General features: G+C 44.6%; 1 protein-coding gene across 19 annotated transcripts in view; it reads right to left on the reverse strand.

Moving 5' to 3' along the window:
• Window positions 1-21320, reverse strand: part of GPHN (gephyrin) — a 483693-nt gene that overhangs the window by 414231 nt on the left and 48142 nt on the right. For 2 of the 19 annotated variants that reach the window (XM_084849028.1, XM_084849014.1), the window contains exon 2: window positions 18087-18147. The exons of the other annotated variants lie outside the window; for them this stretch is intronic. The gene's annotated coding sequence lies outside the window, so the exon portion shown is untranslated. The remainder of the gene's footprint in view (window positions 1-18086; window positions 18148-21320) is intronic. 19 annotated transcript variants of the gene reach the window in all.

Raw genomic sequence — 21320 nt, forward strand, 5'->3', positions numbered from 1 at the left:
GAAATATAGGTCAATTGAGCCCAGTGGGAGTGGTTATTTTCTATTCAGGGGAGAAGGCAATAGTCAATGGGTCGTTGGAAGGGAGAAGATGATAATGGGCAAGTGATTTGAGCTCCTCTGGGAATGGAAGGGGCTGTTCTGTTTTTGTCATTTTAACTAAATGAAAAGGTGAACTCTCAAAGTTGGGATGAGTCTATTTCTGAACTTTAGTTTATGAGCAGCCCTATAAGACCTAAAACCTGAGCCTACACTGAGCTCAATCTGAAGCTAACCTACGCTTTTTGATTATAAGCAGACTCTTCCACTAGCTATGCCTGCACAGTGACCCTTGTCAATATAGAGCTATGTATTGCTTTTACTGCCCCTTTCCAAACTTGGGTTTAGTTTTAGTGTGTGATCAAGGTTCTCTTCAACCACTCAGGAATCTCTGTTAGAAAGGGGCTACAAGAAGTCTAAGTTCCTGCTGGATTTCCCCCCTGGTATTTAGCTGCCAACTGTAAGTTTGTAAGGGTTACCCTTCTCCCTTTACTGTGCCCTTGTTTTGGTTAGCTTCAGCTGATTATTTATGAGTTTAACTGAGTTTTAAATGATCACCTGAGAATTTAATAAATTAAAATACACCATAAAATCACACACCAAAGAATCAGGCAACACTACAAGCAACATAAAACATTCAATTAAAATCAGCCAACAGATAGGGTTTTCCCCCTATGGAATGCTGAAGAAGGTGAACTTCCCAAGAGTTCACTTCCTTTGGAACTTCCTTTGGAATTCCAAAGACTGGGAGCAACCATGGGAAAAGGCCCTCTCTCATGTTCCCAACTGCAGCTTTGACATTGTAAGATACTGAGAAAACCTCATTTGCAGATCTTAATGACTGGGAAGATTCATATTGGAGCAGGCAGTCCTTCAGGTACCATGATCCTAAGTCATTTAGGGCAAGGGTGGACAACCTGTGGCCCTCCGGATATTGTTAGACTGCAGCTCCCATCATCCCTAACCAGCAAAGCCTATGGTGAGGGGTGATTAGAGTTGCAGTCCAACAACATCTGGAGAACCACAAGTTGTCCACCCCTGGTTTAGGGCTTTAAAGGTAAAAACCAGCACTTTGAATTGGGATCAGAAATACTGGAAGCCAATGCAGTTGTAACAAGGGAATCAGGCACTCCCTATAAAATGGTCCAGTCAAAAGTCTGGCATTTTAAAACAGCCGTAGTTTTCAAATACTTTGCAAAAGCAGCCCCATGTAGGGCACAATGCAAGAGTTCCAATGAAAAAAAAAATAGGCCATGTATCATCATGGCCAAAGTTCATGTCTCAAGGAAAGAATGCAGTTGGAGCACCAGCCAAAGCTCTGCAACAGCCATCACCTGTGCAGCCAGCCTCAGAACCAAGTACAATACTTCCAAACTGGAAACCTGATTCTTTACCAGGGAGCGGTGCTGTTCCACCTAAACCAGGTTGAACTCCTGTTACTAAATTAGGTAATATTATAAAATAATGAAATATCTTCTGTAACTTCCTTCAAAAGATGGTAACATAAGACACCAAAATGTGTGTAGGCATTTAAAATCTGATGCTTATTAAATTATAACCGCTCAATCCCGCAAAGGTAAGCATTTTGAAGTCCCCGTGGGGACATGCAGTCACAATACCAAACCATGCTTTGGCATTACAGAGATGAGCAGGGATAAGCCTTGGGCTTGCATACTTCTGACTTCTGATCATAGTTTGTGGCAAACCATAATTTGCTGTTTCAGCTTAATGTGAACACATCATGTTTTTACACTTTAGTAAGTATCATATACAAATCCTGATGCATGGATGTTTTAAACTGATGGCTCAGTAACAGCATTCAAAAGAGGAAAAAATAATTGTCCTTCAGACTTTAAAAAAACACACTTTATTTCCTAGGTGTGAGAACTATTCAAAACATGGTCTGAGTTGGTATGAGGAAAAAGAGATGGGTGCTGAAGTGTTAAACATTATATTGGTTGTTGCAACCAACAACAATTTGCCTCAGCCAGTAGATCCACATGCCAGAAGATGTAGCCAAAGAGATTTGAAAAAAATTGATGAGCCACATCAACTGAACCGCAACATATTTAGCCAGAGCCAACATGCAGCATACTAATGAGTGTATTTGTGTGTCTGACTTCTTATATATTAACATAGCATTTTGTTTTTTATGGCCACCAATGGTGTTACTTGTTTGGGTGTAGAAGGACATCATGAAAGTAATAGGAGTAGGTGAATTAAAATCTGAGTGCAGAATGTGTGGAAGTAACCACCATGGTAACACTGATAGCACATTTTATCAAAGCAAGCATAAGGGTCAATAAAGGAGATAGTAACCAGCACCATGAGCTCGTGCACAATGAAAATGAAGACAATAAACTCCAGCCTTTAGAGAGCAAGCTGTCAAGGGCTCCTTGGAGGGCTCTCAGTCTAATCCAGTAGCCAAGTCCAGACACAGACAAAGGGATTCTTTTCAAAGCTTTATTCCTCTTTTACAACTTAACAACTCTACTGTTAGCAACTAGATATGAGCAGCAGAGTACCTATGCCCTAAGTTGGAACAGTTGGTCCCCGTTTGAAAGGGAATTACTGGCAGACCCTGAAGTTAAGGGCTAGGGAGAGTCCCTCCCCTTTTCCCTTGGATCCTCTGGGCGCAACCATTGTTTGCATGCCAACCAGGCACTACGCCTCCTTTCCGCTCCCTCCATTTGGCGCCGCTCTCTGTGTCGGCGTCGCGCGTCCATCAAGTCTGCTTCCCGCGCTCTGTCACTCCCAGGACTGCTATCTAAGCTAGGAATGCCGGTGGGAGGAATCTCCGTCCGCTGTTGGCCCTGGGAAAGAGGAGCATGCTCCTCTCCCAGGAGCGACTCCTCTTCCCCAGAATCAGAACTACTCTGGGATTCTATGGGCTCAGTGTCCACCCTGACACAAGACTTCTAGGGATAAAAGGTAAGGATTTAGTATTCCATACACATCCAGTTTCTCAGTTACTACCATTCCCTGTCTCCTTCCCCTATCCCCAATTGCTCAAGGCCAAACTAGTCGTGATGCAGGCAACATGTGAAAGTTTTGTGTAGGTTGTTTTGGGTTTTTTAAAAATGGAAGTGTCTTCTTTGGAAGAAGTAGGGGGGAGGGAATCCTCCAGAAAAGTTCCTAAGAGTTTTTCCCTTGATAAAGACCTGTGTTGAAATCTGTTGGGAGTTCAATTGGTCAAGTGTTCCTTTTTTATTATGGTTTCCAGCCTTACAGCTGTTTTTTTCTGATCTCTATTGGTACTGTTACTAATACTAATCCTCCATGACAGCCTCTCTAAGGTACTATTTTCTATATTATTCATTTAGAAGATTTATATACTACCCTTTACCAAAACTTCCAAGACAATTTACAAAAGCAGTGCTAAGTGCTAAGAGATTAAAAATAGGAAAGTGTATAATCTTACTATACTTAAAATATCCCATATTCTTCCCCACATTGTTCCCTGGTTATAAAGAAAACGTTTAAAGATTCCTTCTGGAGTACAGTTAAGCAGTCAGAATCTAACTATATAAATGCCCAAGTAAGAGGTCTATGCCTGTCTGTGTATGTAGTTACCATTCTTGCAACAAAGTGCTTCCAAATATGTAATTTTGCTCATTCGAAATATTTTTCAACAATGCCAAATTTGTGCCAGATAAGTTTATTTTCTTTGGGGTGATAAACATTTTTTCTTCTAAACAAGAAAACTATTGGTTTTACCTTGGACTAAACTAAAATAGGTTTGTGAACTATAAGCAACTAAAATGGAAACTGTTCTGTATAAAAATATTATGCCCTATTAACATACTATAAACTAGTTATGTAGGCACTGTAAGGACATGTTACCTACCTGTAACTATGGTTCTCTGAGTGGTCATCTTTGAATATATCTAGGTTTGCACCTGCACAGAACAGTCATTCGGAACGTTCTAGAGCTGAACAGAGTTCCGGTGGGAGTCCAATCCACCCCCTCTGCGCACACTCAGGGCACGGCTCCCACCTGCCTCTCAGTTCCAAATCTGCCACAGTGGAGGAATAAAGAAGGTAAGGCATCGAAGCAGGGAGGAGGGTGGGTTGTGTGAGTTCACAGATGACCACTGAAAGAACCACAGTTACAGGTAAGCAACCTGTCCTTTATCTTCGTGGTCTCTGCGACTCATACATATGGGTGACTGAAAAGCAAAAGACTTATCTGAGGAGGGAGAAATCACACCAAAACTATAGAAAGAACTGCCCTGTCAAAGGCTGCATCTGCACAAGTCTTGATGTATAGACAGTTGAGCCTACGTTGCAGCACTGCACAGCTGTGGAAGCAGAATACCCTTGAGGAATGCAGTGGAGGATACTATGGCCCTCAATGAATGACCACATACTTTGTTTCACCTTGTTTGTTGATATAAAAGATGACTACAATGTTGTCTGGGGCGATTTGGACAGAGACTGTCCAGAGATGTGTGATTTGTGACTACAAGCAGTTCAAGCTGATTGATGTGTAGGGTTCTTTCCTGCTAAGACCACAGCCCCTTGACCTAGAGTGAATGACAGTGAGCCCCCCAGCCAACAAGAGACATGCGTGTGGTCACTGTCAGTAATGGGCAAACAGGTTGAAAGCTGAGTCTCCGTAAAAGGTGATTTGAGGCCATCCACCAGCCTAGAGAATACCGGACCAGAACAGGAAGACTAGGTGAGTTTTGGGGTCCTTCTCTGGGATGGAGGCTTGGAAGAACCATGATTACAGTGCTCTCATACAGAGATGTGCTAGAAAGGTTACCACTATGGTTGCAGCCATGAGGCCGAGGAAGCACTGGATGGTGATTGCTTGGTACTTTCACCTTGCATGCAAGATGCCTTAGTGTGCCTGCTCCGTCTGTGGGCAGATAGGCATGAGCCCAAGTGGAGTCAAGAAGTGCCCCTATAAACTGCCATGTTTGAGACAGGATTAGGCAGGACTTTTCCTTGTTGACCTGTAGGCTGAGGGATTCTAGGAGAGATAGAGCTATGGTAATGCTGGCCCTGAGAAGGTGGGATGAAGGAGCTACAAAGAGCCAGTCATCTATATATCAAAATATGACAATTCCTTGTAGTCTCAGGTGTGCCACTACTGCCATACACTTCATAAGGAACCTTGGCGTGAATGGGAGAACATTGAACTGGAAGAGTTTGTTGCTCAAGGCAAACCTGAGAAAATGATGTGAGGCATGGTGAACAGGGATATGAAAATAAGTGAAGGTCTATTGTAGTGAACCACTGTCCCTGACGTAGTAGGGGAAGGATGGAGAAGAGGGTAGTCATTTAAAACTTCTTTGTGCAGATGTAGCTGTAGACATCCCAAAGATCGAGTATAGGCTGAAGACCTCCATCTTTCTTGGGGACTGTGAAGTTTCTGGAGAAAAAAATGGTGATCTTAAGAGTGGGGTGATTTTCTTTATAGCACCCTTACATAAAAGTAAGGCAATTTCTATTCTGAGAAATGAAGTAGGATGAGTGGAGCAGAAGACTCCTATGGGAAGTGCGTCTTCAAACTTGGTGGCATAACCTCAAGTAATGATACGTACCCACATATCAGCAGTAATGTATTCTGAAGCAGCTAGGAAAGGTCTGAGTCTGCTTGTCTGAGACAGGGCTGGTAATCAGGACCCCCTGTGAGAGTCAAAGATGATGTTTGGATAGATCAGGATGTTTGCCCTGTGCAGACTGGCAGCATTTGCCCTGAAAGGATCACCTAGATTGAAAGGAGGTGTATGCACTTGGTTTGGAGGGTCTGTTCAAAGCTGAGCTGACTACTGGCATTGCCAGTATAGACGTGGTAGATTTGTAGAGGCCAAAGAAGACTGGGATCCCATTCCCATCTTTCATGCAGAATTTCTTCATTTTATAGACATGGTCCAAAGTTTTGCCTCTGGACATGTCGAAGAGGCCTTCGCTGTCGAATGGAAGGTCCTCCATTCTTGATCTAGCTTCCAGGTGACGTCCTGCTGTACAAAGCCAGACATGGTTGGCTGCTGTGTGAACAGAATGCTGGACTAGATGGACCCTTCGTCTGATCCAGCATGGCTCTTATGCGGTGTTGTAATGATATGGTGGCTGCCATAGCTTTGGAGCTGCAGTCAATCATATGGCAAGCTGTGTTGATTCATTAGCCTGCAAGTCTATGAGGTTTGGCCTGAAAAATAATTGCCAGGTTTTTTACGTCTTCCAGAAGGTGGTCAAAAAGGTCACTGCTTTCTCCCAGAGAAACTGCTGGTAGGCTGCCATGTTGTTATTGTTGTTTATTCGTTCAGTTGCTTCCGACTCTTCGTGACTTCATGGACCAGCTCATGCCAGAGCTTCCTGTCAGCCATCACCACCCCCAGCTCCCAAGGCCGAGTCCGTCACCTCCAGAATATCATCCATCCATCTTGCCCTTGGTCGGCCCCTCTTCTTTTTGCCTTCCACTTTCCCCAGCATCAGCATCTTCTCCAGGGTATCCTGTCTTCTCATGATGTGGCCAAAGTACTTCAGTTTTGCCTTTAAGATCATTCCCACAAGGGAGCAGTCTGGCTTTATTTCCTGGAGGATGGACTGGTTTGATATTCTTGCAGTCCAAGGCACTCTCAGAATTTTCCTCCAGCACCACAGTTCAAAAGCATCTATCTTCCTTTGCTCAGCCTTCCTTATGGTCCAGCTCTCACAGCCATAGGTTACTACAGGGAATACCATTGCTTGAACTATGCGGACCTTTGTTGTCAGTGTGATGTCTCTGCTCTTCACTATTTTATCAAGATTTGTCATTGCTGTCCTCCCAAGAAGTAAACGTCTTCTGATTTCCTGGCTGCAGTCAGCGTCTGCAGTAATTTTTGCGCCTAGAAAGACAAAGTCTGTCACTGCCTCCACGTTTTCTCCCTCTATTTGCCAGTTATCAATCAAGCTGGTTGCCATAATCTTGGTTTTTTTGAGGTTGAACTGCAACCCAGCTTTTGCACTTTCTTCTTTCACCTTCGTCATGAGGCTCCTCAGCTCCTCCTCGCTTTCAGCCATCAAAGTGGTATCATCTGCATATCGGAGATTGTTAATGTTTCTTCCGGCGATTTTAACTCCAGCCTTGGCGTCATCAAGCCCAGCACGTCGCATGATGTGTTCTGCATACAGGTTGAATAGGTAGAGTGAGAGTATACAACCCTGCCGTTCTCCTTTCCCAATCTTAAACCAGTCCGTTGTTCCGTGGTCTGTTCTTACCGTTGCTACTTGGTCGTTATACAGATTCCTCAGGAGGCAGACAAGATGACTTGGTATCCCCAGACCACCAAGAACTTGCCACAGTTTGTGATGATCCACACAGTCAGAGGCTTCAGAATAGTCAATAAAACAGAAATAGATGTTTTTCTGAAAATCCCTGGCTTTCTCCATTATCCAGCGGATATTGGCAATTTGGTCTCTAGTTCCTCTGCCTTTTCGAAACCCAGCTTGTACATCTGGCAATTTTCGTTCCATGAATTGCTGGAGTCTACCTTGCAAGATCTTGAGCATTACCATACTGGCATATGAAATAAGTGCCACTGTTCGATAGTTGGAACATTCTTTGGTGCTTCCCTTTTTTGGTATGGAGATATAAGTTGATTTTTTCCAATCTGTTGGCCATTCTTGTATTTTCCAAATTTGCTGGCATATGGCATGCATCACCTTGACAGCATCACTGTGCAAGATTTTAAACAGTTCAGCTGAGATACCGTCATCTCCTGCTGCCTTGTTATTAGCAATGTTTCTTAAGGCCCATTCAACCTCACTCTTCAGGATGTCTGGCTCTAGCTCACTGACCACACCGTCAAAACTGTCCCCGATATTATTATCCTTCCTATACAGATCTTCCATATATTGTTGCCACCTTTTCTTGATCTCTTCTGCTTCTGTTCCTTGCCATCTTTGTTTTTGATCATACCCATTTTTGCCTGAAATTTACCTCCGATGTTTCTAATTTTCTGGAACAGGTCTCTTGTCCTTCCTATTCTATTATCTTCTTCCGCTTCCGTGCATTGCTTGTTTAAAAATAATTCCTTATCTCTTCTGGCTAACCTCTGGAATTTTGCGTTGAATTGGGCATATCTCCCCCTATCGCTGTTGCCTTTTGCTTTCCTTCTTTCTTGGGCTACTTCCAGTGTCTCAGCAGACAGCCATCTTGCCTTCTTGGTTTTCTTTTCTTTGGGACGTTTTTTGTTGCCGCCTCCTGAACAATGTTGCGAACTTCTGTCCATAGTTCTTCTGGGACCCTGTCTACTAAATCTAGTCCCTTAAATCTATTCTTCACCTCCACTGCATATTCATTAGGAATATTAGTGAGCTCATATCTAACTGATCTGTGGGTCTTCCCTATTCTCTTGAGTCTGATTCTAAATTGTGCAGTAAGAAGTTCATGATCTGAACTACAATCAGCTCTAGGTCTTGGTTTTTACAAACTGCATAGATGTCCGCCACCTTTGGCTACAAAGGATGTAGTCAATCTGATTTCGGTGTCGACTGTCTGGTGAAGTCCATGTATAAAGTCGTCTCTTAGGTTGTTGGAAGAGAGTGTTTGTTATGCACAGTGAGTTGCCTTGGCAAAATTCTATCAGCCTATGTCCTGCTTCATTTTGTTCTCCTAGACCATGCTTGCCTGTAATTCCAGGTGTTGTTTGACTACCCACCTTAGCATTCCAGTCTCCTATAATGAAAATAACATCTTTGTTTGGTGTACTATCCAGTAGGTGCTGCAGCTCCTCATAGAACTGATCTGCTTCTTCAGCATCTGTGGTTGGGGCATATATTTGGATCACTGTGATGTTAAATGGTTTACCCTTACTTCGAATTGAGATCATTCTATCATTTTTTGGATTGTATCCAAGCACTGCTTTAGCCACTTCATTATTAATTATGAAGGCTACTCCATTTCTTCTGTGGTCCTCTTGTCCACAGTAGTAGATCTGGTGGTCATCTGATGTGAAGTGGCCCATTCCAGTCCATTTCAGGTCACTGACACCCAAAATGTCTATATTTAATCTTGATATCTCCCCAATAACCACATCCAATTTGCCCTGGCTCACAGATCTTACATTCCAGGTTTCTATGGTGTGTTGATCTTTAGAACACTGGATTTGTCGTTCACCACCAGCACCATCGGCTGCTAGCCATCCTTTCGGCTTTGAGCTAGCTGCGTTATCACATCTGGGGCTAGTTGGACTTATCCTCTGTTCCTCCCCAGTAGCATTTTGACCATCTTCCGACCTGGGAGTCCCATCTTCCGATGGTATACCGACATATCTCTGGTTGTACTGATCCATTTAGTTTTCATGGCAAGAATACTGGGGTGGGTTGCCGTTTCCTTCCCCAGGGATCGTATTTAGTCTGACCTCTCTGCCATGACCTTCCCGTCTTAGGTGTCCCTTCATGGTTTAGCTCATGACGTCACTGAGGTGCTTAAGCTCCAGCACCACGACAAGGCTGCCATGCAAACCTCATAGTTGGCTACTTGACGAGCTAGAGCTGTGGTGGAGTACATTCTATTCTCCACTGAATCTAGTTTTCTCCCCTGTGTTGCTAGGAGCAGAGTAGGGGGGGTTATTTTCGGATTGGGATGCTTTCACAGTTATGGAGTTAGGAGTGGGGAATTTAAAGAGGAAAGTACAGTCTACTTCTTGAACCCTATATAGATTTTCTATCTTTCTAGACATGGGGGGACCATAGGAGGTTTTAACCATGACTGCTTAATGACATGAAAGAGTGTTGGGAGCATGGAATAGTTACTGGGGGAGCTAAGTCCAGCTGTACCCTCTTAAAAACCAGGTCCATGACCAGGACTGGTGGAGCTTTTATCTCTAGTCCCAAGGATTTTGCCATTCCCAGTATCTGCTCTGCATATGGCCTGACGTTGTCCAATGCAGAAAGAGAGATTTGATCTCCCATAGTAGCATCTGGTGAGGACTTTGAAGCCACTACATATGATGGTGAGGACGAGTCAGAACAATAATCATCCTGTCTTGAAGAGCAATCCTTTAGAGTGCGGGATGGCAGGTGTTTCTGGGTTAGTAACTGATGATGTTTTAGTCTGTGGAGCTGTTGTTGGGGATTGGGGTGTGGCACCCGGTAGCATCGATTCTGGGAATTTTGGTAGGATCACATACTGGAAGAGGTTGGCTGGAAGAGGAGGGTGGAGAGTGAGTGGTAAAGTAGTAAATTTAGAAGCCAGAGTAGTCTGAGGTAGATGTGCATCAGATGGTTTGGATACCGTGTGAGTCATGGGTGGGAAGTTCCCCTGATCATTCCATATGAGAGGAATGAAATTGTTGGTGGCGAAGTGGGTAATGACAGCTGCTTTTGTCCCTGTAGTCATGATACCACCAGGAAGAGGAATGGTGTTGTCTTGGCAGAGAGGTCCTTGCAGCAGTATGGAGATCTACTGAAGGAAGCGTGTCTGTGGCTGACACAGACTGTCCCATGACTTATCATAGTGATGTTAGGGGAAGCTCCCCAAAGAAGCTGAGGAAGCTGGTGAAGTCTCTTGGTATCTAGGGCATCTTTCCCTACATGGAGAACAGTCCTGAGGAACATGCTGGCACAGTTCCAGGAGAAACGCTCCATGGATTCGCCCTCTGATACCAACCCGATACACTGGATGTCATCTGGGGAACCATGATCCTGTGGAAATTGCAGCTTCTCCAGAATTGGTGTCAGTGACTGGAAGAGAGGTTATGGAACCATCTGTATCAAGGGTAGCTGTCTTGATGTGTAATCATTGGGCCGTCTTCTAACTCGATCCTGCGGGTGGTCTTTTTCTTTTTGTTCTTTGATCCCGGTACCTGGGCATTAGCAGGGCATTTGCTTTGGGATTTGGTTGGTTTGCCTTTATCAGTCTTGACTGTTGGTACCAATGGTTCAGTTCTGAGCTGGGCTGCCATTTGGTCCAAAGTTGCAGCCACAGCCAATGCTGAAGTAAGGGCTGGCATTTCCAATACCAGAGACAATAGCCCTACAGTGCTTTTCATGGGTGGGGGCCCTGCAATAAGTTGCGAGAGGGCCAGAGACGGCTTTTTCCAAATGGAGGATGAGGTGGTATGCAGAAGCCGATTCAGTGCAGCTGTATCTGCTACCTTGAGGGCATCATTCTCACAGGAGGGTATGAAGACACATCGTTCTGTTTCATCTGGCCTGTTTAATAAAGGCCTGGCAGTTGCTACAACAGCCAACCCTGTGGTCCTCTCTGAGGCAGAGAAAACAGTAGGAGTATCTGTTAACAGTATCTTCCTGCTGCAGTAAGTACACTTTTTGAAGAAGCCACTGGAATTCATGCGCCCCAGAGGGGCGAAAGCCAAAAGAGAAGAACAGAACTCAGAGAAAATAGGAAAGAAAGGAAAGAGAAAAAGGAGAGGAGATGGCCCAGCATCCCAAGAGAGGATGATAAAACAATGTTTGTACTATAATAGCCGTGAGGCGGAGAATGTTCCATATGTTGCTAAGCGCTGCAGTGGACAAAAGAAACTGAGAGGCAGGCAGGAGCCATGCCCTGAGCATGCTCACAAGGGTGGGCGGGACTCCTGCCTAAGTTCTGTTCAGCTCTAGAATGTTCTGAATGACTATCCTGCATAGGCACATAACCCATATGTGTGAGTCACAGAGACCACAAAGAAGTAATGGCTGATGAAATACAGTTCATGAGGAAAATGGAGCCAATTCAGAACAGCAGTTTGCTATAAATAGGTATGACATAGAAACTATCAAAACAGCCATGTTAGAAAATGTCCCTCACACTCCTCCCTAGCCCCTCCCCTTCCTCCCTCACATGTCAATTTTGGCACTATGGTCCTGCTTAAAATTAAATCCCAGGGAATTGTGTTATAATGTAGGTTGACTAACCCGGACCTTAAAGCAGAATCAAACTGTGATTTAATGTCCTGGTTAGTAAACAGACATTAAACCACGTTCCCCATTTCAGACATAACAAGAAACTGCAGATTTATGTCACCAGGGTAGCAGCACCAAACCTCACACATGATGGGAGGGGCAAGGAGGAAGCACATAGGCTTGACACTTGTTCCTAAGAAGGATTTACATACGCGCACATGCACACACCGTAACACGTAAACTGTGTTCTAGTCACACACTTAAGACCTATATTTCAATAAAGCAAAAAGTCATTAGTGCTCCCAGTTAGAGGTACCTCGAAACACCACTGGGGAAGTATATAACAAAGAGTGTACAGAGTGGTGCTTTTACATTCTTTGCTCAAATAGTCCCTTTGCAGTGTATTGGAAGCTCCCTCTGAAAAAGATGGGGAGGAGAGGAACTTCCAATGCAACACAGGGATATGCTGCTAAAAACAGACCTAAGCCATGCTGTTGTACATGCACAAAACCAGGGCATGAATAAGAGAGCTAACTGGATCAGAGCCTGTGTTTTTCAGCATACATGGAAACACAGTGAGCTCCAAATTGAGTGTCTATTTCTCACAGGTGCAGTAATATTCTTTAACCATAACCAAGTGTGACATTTATCTTTTGTAACCACTGACCCAACAGATTACAACTTTTTCTAATAATGTTTTTCTTAAGTCTTTTAACATTTCTGTTGCCTAGGGCCACTGAATCTATTTTCTGTTTCTCAGTCTTAATGTTATTCATAACTATGTTGGAAGACAACTGTGCTTTCCTCTAGACCAGGGGTAGGCAACGTGGTGCTCGTGGGCACCCATGTGCCTGTGGCACCTATCTTGGTGCCCGCCAAGGTGCTCTACCTCCCACTTTAAAAAACATACTCTTTTTCTTATCAGCAGCTAGGATTGCTGTGAAATAGGCTTCTGTTGTGCTGAAAACCATGGGCTCAAAGGAGTTGTTTAATGTGTTGGGGCTCAGACCCCACCTCTGCCTTGTATTCTGGGCAGGTTACTTGTCCTTTGTGACTAGCCATGTCTCCCATGGCAGCCATTTTGTGGTGGTGTCCAGATCAGTTTCCTCAAATTGACAATTGTGCTCATGGCTCAAAAAGGTTGCCTACCCCCTCTCTAGACAACAGTCATGCCGGAGTTTGCATAATTCAGACCTAGTGAGTTAAACAATTTAATAGTAATTATTTGCATGCTACACTGAAAAAACAGCATTTTTTTTACTGTGATGTCCTACTACTAGAACCATGTTTCCCACCTCCTCCTCTTAGCTGCAGTCCTTTGTGATCCCCAACAGCCACTCCTAAGGGTTGGGAGTGACACCTCCCATCACAAAACATCATGGGGTTTGTACACCCCTACATGAAGCTGCAGAAGAAAATCAGACAGTCTCAGATTCTATGTAAGCACTCCAGATTGGATGGTTTGGGCATTCCAGATTTGGTGACATATTTTGATGCGCACCATCTCAAACAGTTAGTTTAGATCTTGATCAACCAACCTAAAAATACATGGACTGGATTGGAGGCAAGCAATAATGAAGTAATAGAGCTAAAAGGGTTACCATTCAGATCAGAAAAATGGAAGCATTTCCAGGTAACAGACACTATGCCCTCAAAGACACCAGGAGACCTGGCTGGCTGAGGCTGCTGCTCCAACCCTTGCAGCCATGTGTCCAGCCGGATTTTCGTATGCACAGCAGCCGAGGGCTGGGGATCGGGGAGGGGGAGTGGCTGTTATCTACCGAGAGTCCTTGGTCTTCACCAGACCCCCTCTCTGGGAGACCAAGGTTGCTGAGTGCATGTACTGGAGGTTGGGCCCGAAGGGCAGTCTGGGGATTCTGCTCGTGTACCGTCCACCCCGCTGCACGACTGACTCCCTGGCCGAGGTGCTTGAGGTGGTCTCTGATGTGCGTGTACAGTCCCCTAACTTACTGGTGTTGGGGGACTTCAACGTACATTCGGAGGCCATCCTCACAGGAGCACCTCGGGACTTCATGGAGACCATGGCCTCCTGGGAGCTGCACCATATTCTAACTGGGCCCACCCATGTAGCCGGTCATGCACTAGACCTTGTGTTTGTTTCTGGAGAAGCGGGGAGTGATCTGGAAGTCGGGGGTATATCCACCACCCCCTTGTCATGGTCAGATCACTATCTGGTGATGTTGGACTTCTCGGTTCCACAACCCCTCCACAGGGGTGGAGGACCCATTAAAATGGTCCGCCCCAGGCGTCTTATGGATCCAAATGGATTCCTGAACGCGCTTGGGGATTCTCTGGGGCATGCCAACGGCCACTCGGTCGAGACCCTGGTGGGTGGCTGGAATGCCGCAATCACTGGGGCATTAGATCGGGTGGCTCCGAAACGCCCTCTCCCCCTGAACAGGGCTCGGACTGCACCATGGTTCAATCCGCGGTTATGAGCTCTGAAACAGGAGGTGAGACGGCTAGAGCGCCGGTGGCGGAAGTCTCGCTCCAAAGACGATCAGACACGGGCTAGAGCTGTATCTTCAGCCTATCACGTGGCGGTGAAGGCAGCAAAAAAGGAATATTATGCTGCCTCCATCGCGTCTGCAGAGTGCTGTCCCAGGAGGCTGTTCCAAGTGGTCCGGAGCCTGGTCGGTCCTGTGGCTCCGGAACCACTGGAGCATTCTAAGGCCTCCTGTGAGGCTTTGGCAAGGCACTTTGCAGATAAAATTGATCAGATTAGGTGTGTTACTCTGCACACTGTGGATACAGTTAGTGAGCAAGAGGCGGCCTGTGGCAAACCAGTTTTGTGGGATCGGTTCCAGCTTCTTCCTCCTGATGAAGTGGACAAGGTGCTTTCATCTGTAAGGCCGACCACCTGCTTACTTGATCCTTGCCCATCTTGGCTCATTATGAGCTGCAGAGAGAGACTGGGTGAGAGGATCAAGGCGGTGGTGAACACCTCCCTTGAGGAGGGAGTGATGCCATCAGCCCTCAAGGAGGCAGTGACAAGACCGCTCTTAAAGAAGCCCTCCTTGGATCCTCAAGTTCTGAACAACTTTCGCCCAGTCTCAAATCTGCCATTTTTGGGCAAGGTGATTGAGCGGGTGGTGGCGATGCAACTGAAGGCACACTTGGAAGAAACTGATTATCTAGACCCATTTCAGTCGGGCTTCAGGCCTGGGCATGGGACAGAAACGGCCTTGGTTGCCTTGGTGGATGATATGAGGAGGGCTCTGGATAGGGGTGAATGCTCCTTCCTTGTTCTCCTCGACCTCTCAGCGGCTTTTGATACCGTTGACCACGGTATCCTCCTGGACCGCCTGGAGGGGTTGGGCATTGGAGATACTGTATTGCGGTGGTTCCGGTCCTTCCTCTCCGGCAGGTACCAGAGAGTAGCACTGGGAGAGGAGGTTTCGGACCCGTGGCCACTCACTTGTGGGGTGCCACAGGGTTCCATCCTCTCCCCGATGCTATTTAACATCTATGTGAAGCCGCTGGGGGCTATCATCAGGAGGTTTGGGGTGCAGTGTCATCAATATGCGGATGACACGCAGCTCTACCTCTCATTCAAATCTTCACCAAGGTTGGCCGTAGAATCCCTGTCCAAATGTCTGGAGACGGTGAGTGGCTGGATGGGGAGGAATAAGCTGAAGCTGAACACTGACAAGACCGAGGTACTTTTGGTGGGAGACAAGAGGAGGCTGGGGGATGTTGACCTGGTGTTGAATGGGGTACGGCTACCCTTGAAAGACCAGGTCCACAGCCTGGGGGTCATTTTGGACTCCCAGCTGTCCATGGAGGCTCAGGTGTCAGCTGTGAGCCGGACAGCGCTGTATCAACTCCATCTGATACGGCGGCTGCACCCCTTCCTTCCCGACCATCTGCTCCCATCGGTAGTACATGCCCTGGTTTCCTCTCGTTTAGACTACTGTAATGCGCTCTACGTGGGGTTACCCTTGAAGACGGTTCGGAAGCTGCAGCTGGTACAGAACGCGGCGGCTCGCCTGATTAAAGGCAGCCGCCGGCGAGATCACATCACTCCAGTGCTGAAGGAGTTGCACTGGTTAACAGTTGTTTTCCGGGCCAACTTCAAGGTGTTGGTTTTGACCTTTAAAACCCTATATGGTTCCGGCCCAGCCTATCTTAAAGAGCGCCTCCAGCAACACCAGACAGGCCGCTTAACAAAATCAGCCTCGGATGGCCTTCTCTCTGTCCCATCAGCCAGGACAGCTAGACTGGTGGGGACGAGGGAGAGGGCCTTTTCTGTGGTGGCCCCCACTCTGTGGAACTCCCTCCCTAGGGAACTCCATCATGCCCCCTCTTTAATGAGCTTCCGTCGTGCATTAAAAACGTGGTTGTTCAGGCAGGCATTTGGGGTGGGTTAGGGTATTTTAAAAAAAAATTATGGTAGAATTTTATTGTTTTAAATTGTTTTATGGTGTGTTGTACATCACCCAGAGTGGCTGGGTGACCAGCCAGATGGGCGATTAATAAATTTAATAAATAAATAAAATAAATAAAATAGCGTCAAGCGGACTAGAACACCTAAAAGGGGTAGGATCTTCCACAGAAGCACTGTGGGTGACAATACCAAACCCCAAAACTAACATAGTGATAGGAACATGCAATCTTCCTCCAGACCAGAATGCTCAGAGTGACCTTGAGATGGAAAATGAAATCAGGGAGGCCTCCAAACAAGGAAGTGTTGTAATAACAGGCAACTTCAATTACCTCCACATTGACTGGATAAATGCATGTTCCAGTCATGGCAAAGAGGTTAAATTTATCGATGCACTAAATGATTGTGCCCTAGAACAGTTGGTCATGGAACCAACCACAGGGGAGGCGACCTTGGACTTAATTTTAAGTGGTGCCACCCAGGACCTAGTATGAGATGTAAATGTTGTTGAACCAGTTGGAAACCATGACCACAGTGCTATCAGATTTAATATATATTTAAGTGGAAAATTACCTAGGAAGTCCAACACAGCCACATTTGACTTCAAAAGAGGAAACTTCTCTGTGAAAAGGAAGTTAAAAGGGGAGATCAAGAGGATTAAATCCCTTCAAAATGCTTGGAGATTACTCAAAACCACAATAATAAAACCCCAGCTAAAATGTATCCTGCAGGTTAGGAAAGGTAGCATGAAGTCCAAGAGGTCACCGTTATGGTTAATGAACAGTGTTAAGGGAGCTATTAGAGAAAAGAGAGCTTCCTTCAGAAAATGGAAGTCTTCCCCAAGTAAGGAAAACAAAAGGGAACATAAGCTTGCACAAAGCCAATACAAGCAGACAATAAGAGATGCAAAAAAGCATTTTGAGGAGCATATCGCTAACAATATCAAGGCCAACATTAAAGAATTCTTTAAATATATCAGAAGCAGAAAACCAGCTAGAGAGGCAATTGGACCACTGGATGACAATGGAGTTAAAGGAGTACTGAAGGAGGACAAGGAGATGGCAGAGATGCTGAATGAATTCTTTTCATCCATCTTCACTGAAGAAGATATAGGACTGATACCTGTGCCTGAACTGATGTTTTGAGGAAGGGAGCCTGAGGAATGGAGGCAAATAGTGGTGACAAAAGATGGAGTTCTCAACCTTATTGATAATTTGAAAGCAAATAAATTACCGGGCCCACATGGTATCCATCCCAGAGTTCCCAAAAAACTCAAATATGAAATTGCTGATCTTCTAATCAACATGTCCCTAAGATCTGCCTCTATACCAGAGCACTGGAAAATGGCCAATGTAACATCAATTTTGAAAAAGGGATTCAGGGGGGATCCAGGACCAATGCTTTTCAATGTGTTCATAAATGATCTGCAATTATGAGTGAGCAGTGAAGTGGCCAAGTTTGTGGATGACACCAAATTCTTTAGGGTAGTTAAAACAAAGAGGGATTGTGAAGAGCTCCAAAAGGATCTCTACAGTCTGGGAGAATGGGTATTGAAGTGGCAAATGTGGTCCACTATAAGCAAGTGTAAAGTGATGCACGTTGGGGCAAAAAATCCCAACTTCAAGTATAACCTGATGGAATCTGAGCTAGGGGTGACCGATCAAGAAAGAGATCTTGGGGTTGTGGTGGACAGCTCGATGAAAGTGTCAACCCAGTGTGTGGCCGCTATAAGAAAGGCAAACTCCATATGAGGCATAATTAGTAAAGGAATTGAGAATAAAACTGACAATATCATACTAACCTTATACAAATCTAGGGTGTGACCGCACTTGGAATACTGTGTACAGTTCTGGTCACCACACCTAAAAAAAGATATGGTAGAGCTGGAAAAAGTGCAGAAAAGGGCAACTAAAATTATCAAAGGGCTGGAACATCTCCCTTATGAGAGGAGGTTCCAATAGCTGGGATTGTTTAGCTTGGAAAAAAGGCGAATAAGGGGAGACATGATAGAGGTCTACAAAATTATGCATGGTGTGGAGAATGTGGATAGGGAGATATTTTTCTACCTCTCAAAATACTAGCACCTGGGGTGATCCCATGAAGCTGATTGGTGGGAGATTCAGGACAGATAAATGGAAGTACTTCTTCACACAGCACAAAGTTAAACTATTGAATTCACTACCACAGGATAGAAACTCGGAGAAAAATCTATCCAAAATTTAATAGGGATGGTAAAGTCCCTGTTAATCCTTACTGAGTCTTTAGAAAACTACAATCTCTCTCTCTCTCTCTCTCACACACACACACACACACACACACTAAATGACACTTGGAATTGACTTTTTATTTTAAATTTAGATCTGCTTGTGAAAGTCTCCCCATCTAAAATTCTCCCCAGATGTTGGGGTTCCAATTTATCTGATCCTGTTTGCAGAGCATCATCAATGCATTAGTGATCCATCATTCTTTCATCCTCACCCCCACCCCGCCGGCCGCCTTTGTTCAGGCTACTATGCATGTGTAGTCTGCTTCCATTTTCAGTTCACAACCCTTTCTCATTGGATACTGGGCATGGATGTGCACAACTGCATCAATAATCCCTTCTGTGCATTGTTTTAAATCAATACACATATATGCTTGTGCAGAGTGGTAAGTGTAAGAAGAGGAAAAGAAGAAGCTGAAAATTGCTACAAAATGTGAGTGCACCGGGTCTGAAGCGAAGTGAAGTGATATTTTAGAAGTTTCCAAATTGGCCTGGAACTTAGGCAGAGAAGAACGTGGGACAGAGCCACCCATGGAACAATACTGAGACATGAGAAATCTGTTCATCCTTGTTTTATTTTAACTGCGTTCTCTCTGCTATTTGATTCATCATTAGCAACAGTCTTGAATAATATGAGCTAGGACCATTATTTTTAAAACTGGACTCAAAATGTCAAATACTGGCTGACTTTCCTCCCTCAAGAAGTGGTGACCTTTCCTACTAGAACTACCTCAGACTGAGTTTTGGTTTGAGGTACTTATTTTTGAAAGAAAACAAGTTAACAGTTATCACTTTAGTTTAAATGTTAACCATTTTAATTGTTTTGATCACACATAAGCCATTCATTCCCCAAACGACATGTATTTAACACAACTTGTCCATACTTTTCTGGACATATGAGAGATATTTCCAAATAAGCAACGTACCAAATCCTGAAATTATTCCTAAAGAATAATTTATACATACTCTGAGTTAAGAGTGTTTGCTACACAGCTAGCTCTGCTGTAGAGGAGCTAAACTTTCTGATTAACACGGTAGCCTTGGTCTTAAAATTTTGCACGCATTAGCACACTTTTAACATGTGGTAGTAGTTTAGCTTGCTGCACAGAAAGCCTCTTCCTAGAAGCAAGCAAACCAGATGTGCATAGACAGAAAGTGTGAGAACCAATCCTAGGTCAGGAAACATTTTCTAGTAAGTAACATAAAGACTGCCAGTCCTCAGTAGAAACTACTGGCGAGATTTGTCAACCTAAGAGCAAAATATAAGCATGCCCACACTTGAGACTGTAGAAACTGTTTATGCAGAGTTCTCTAAAATTTGAAAGAAACATGACTAAAGATGGGGATCTAATTTCAGAAGATCCAAAGAGTAAGTAGGGTGTGCACACTAAACTATCTGAAGAACTTAAAAGTGATTATAAAAAAGGCTGTTTAATAATCTTTTGGAAAAATACAGCTATTCAGGTTTCTCTTCCAGTTTTCATTTATCTTCTCTGATTCTCTTAAGAGACAAAAGCAGCCCCCCCGCCCCGCTTCTGGGTAAATTTGACACAACCTTAACTAGAGTTGCTCTACTCTGCAACTGTAACAAAGAAGCTTGTATCAAAGACATATAATTAGTGTTTAGCTCTTTGATTGTAAGAGGTGCTGAAAATCTTAAGTCATTATTAATAGCCACTTGCAAAATCAAGACTCTAGATGCCATACTATCACTAAATTAGATTCTGTGAACTATCTAAAGATAAAACAAGTCATTACTAAAAATATCTGTGCTTCTTGACAGAAATGTAGTGAGGTCTCGCTAGGACAAGAGAAAATGAAAGCATTCTATCTCTAGGCTTGCAAGGTACTTGGGTAATACAATACAGAGATCCTCAATTGTCATGGATCTGTTCACATCATTTAGAATGTTTCCTCATGGGCACGGTGTTGCCAGCTGTCCTAGGGCTGGAAATATGATCATAGCTAAGTAGTATTCTAGGCAGTTTTGCTAAAACTTTGTAAATTCTGCCCCTCCTAGACAGCAGTCCAAACACTTAGAAGGGATCATAACTACACATACATGATCACTATTACTAACTGTGGCTTGCATCCAGACAAGAGGGATAGCTTTGCATTATCATAAAGAATAACAAAGTATCTAATGGCACAATGCTATCGATTGTGCCCTCGATCGGAAGCCTCCAAACCTGGAAGTGTCTGATCATCCAATACAGGGTGGGAAGAGCAGCGGAGGCGAACTTCGCCTCCTTGTCCCTCCTGTCCTGCATATTTTGCCTTTGGGGCTTTTTTGGAAAGGAAGGGAAGGAGGCTGGCAAAGGCTCAGGATAGCTCATATCCTCATCTCTCCCATCTCCTCCCCTCCCTGCCCACTGAAACACCCCCTTTTCTCCCTCTCCAAGGTCACTTTTCCAACCTCAGAGGTCAGCCAGCACGGTTTTTTCTACACTGGCTGTGAGGGGGCAGAAGGGGGCTGGATCTCCAACTCTTCCTTGCAAGGTTGGTGTGAGGGAGGAATCCCCACTAAACTATGGCCCCTCAGACACTGTATAAGGGACCACAGGATTGCTTGCAAATCACTTTGGTTAAAAGAAGTATGGCCATAAATAATATATCAGGTAATACAAGAACATCTTGAGCCTTAGAACTACTCTTATTACAAACACACTGGTGAAGAAAAAAGCCTAACTCAATTACAACTGTTTTACATAGACAGCTATACTGATTATTATATAGTCCTTAATTTCTTAAAACAACGAAGACATGTATTTG

Source organism: Heloderma suspectum, chromosome 1 (genome assembly GCF_057233095.1).
Source record: "Heloderma suspectum isolate Gila_16-S chromosome 1, 16-S_ref, whole genome shotgun sequence".
Classification (NCBI taxonomy): Eukaryota; Metazoa; Chordata; class Lepidosauria; order Squamata; family Helodermatidae; genus Heloderma; species Heloderma suspectum.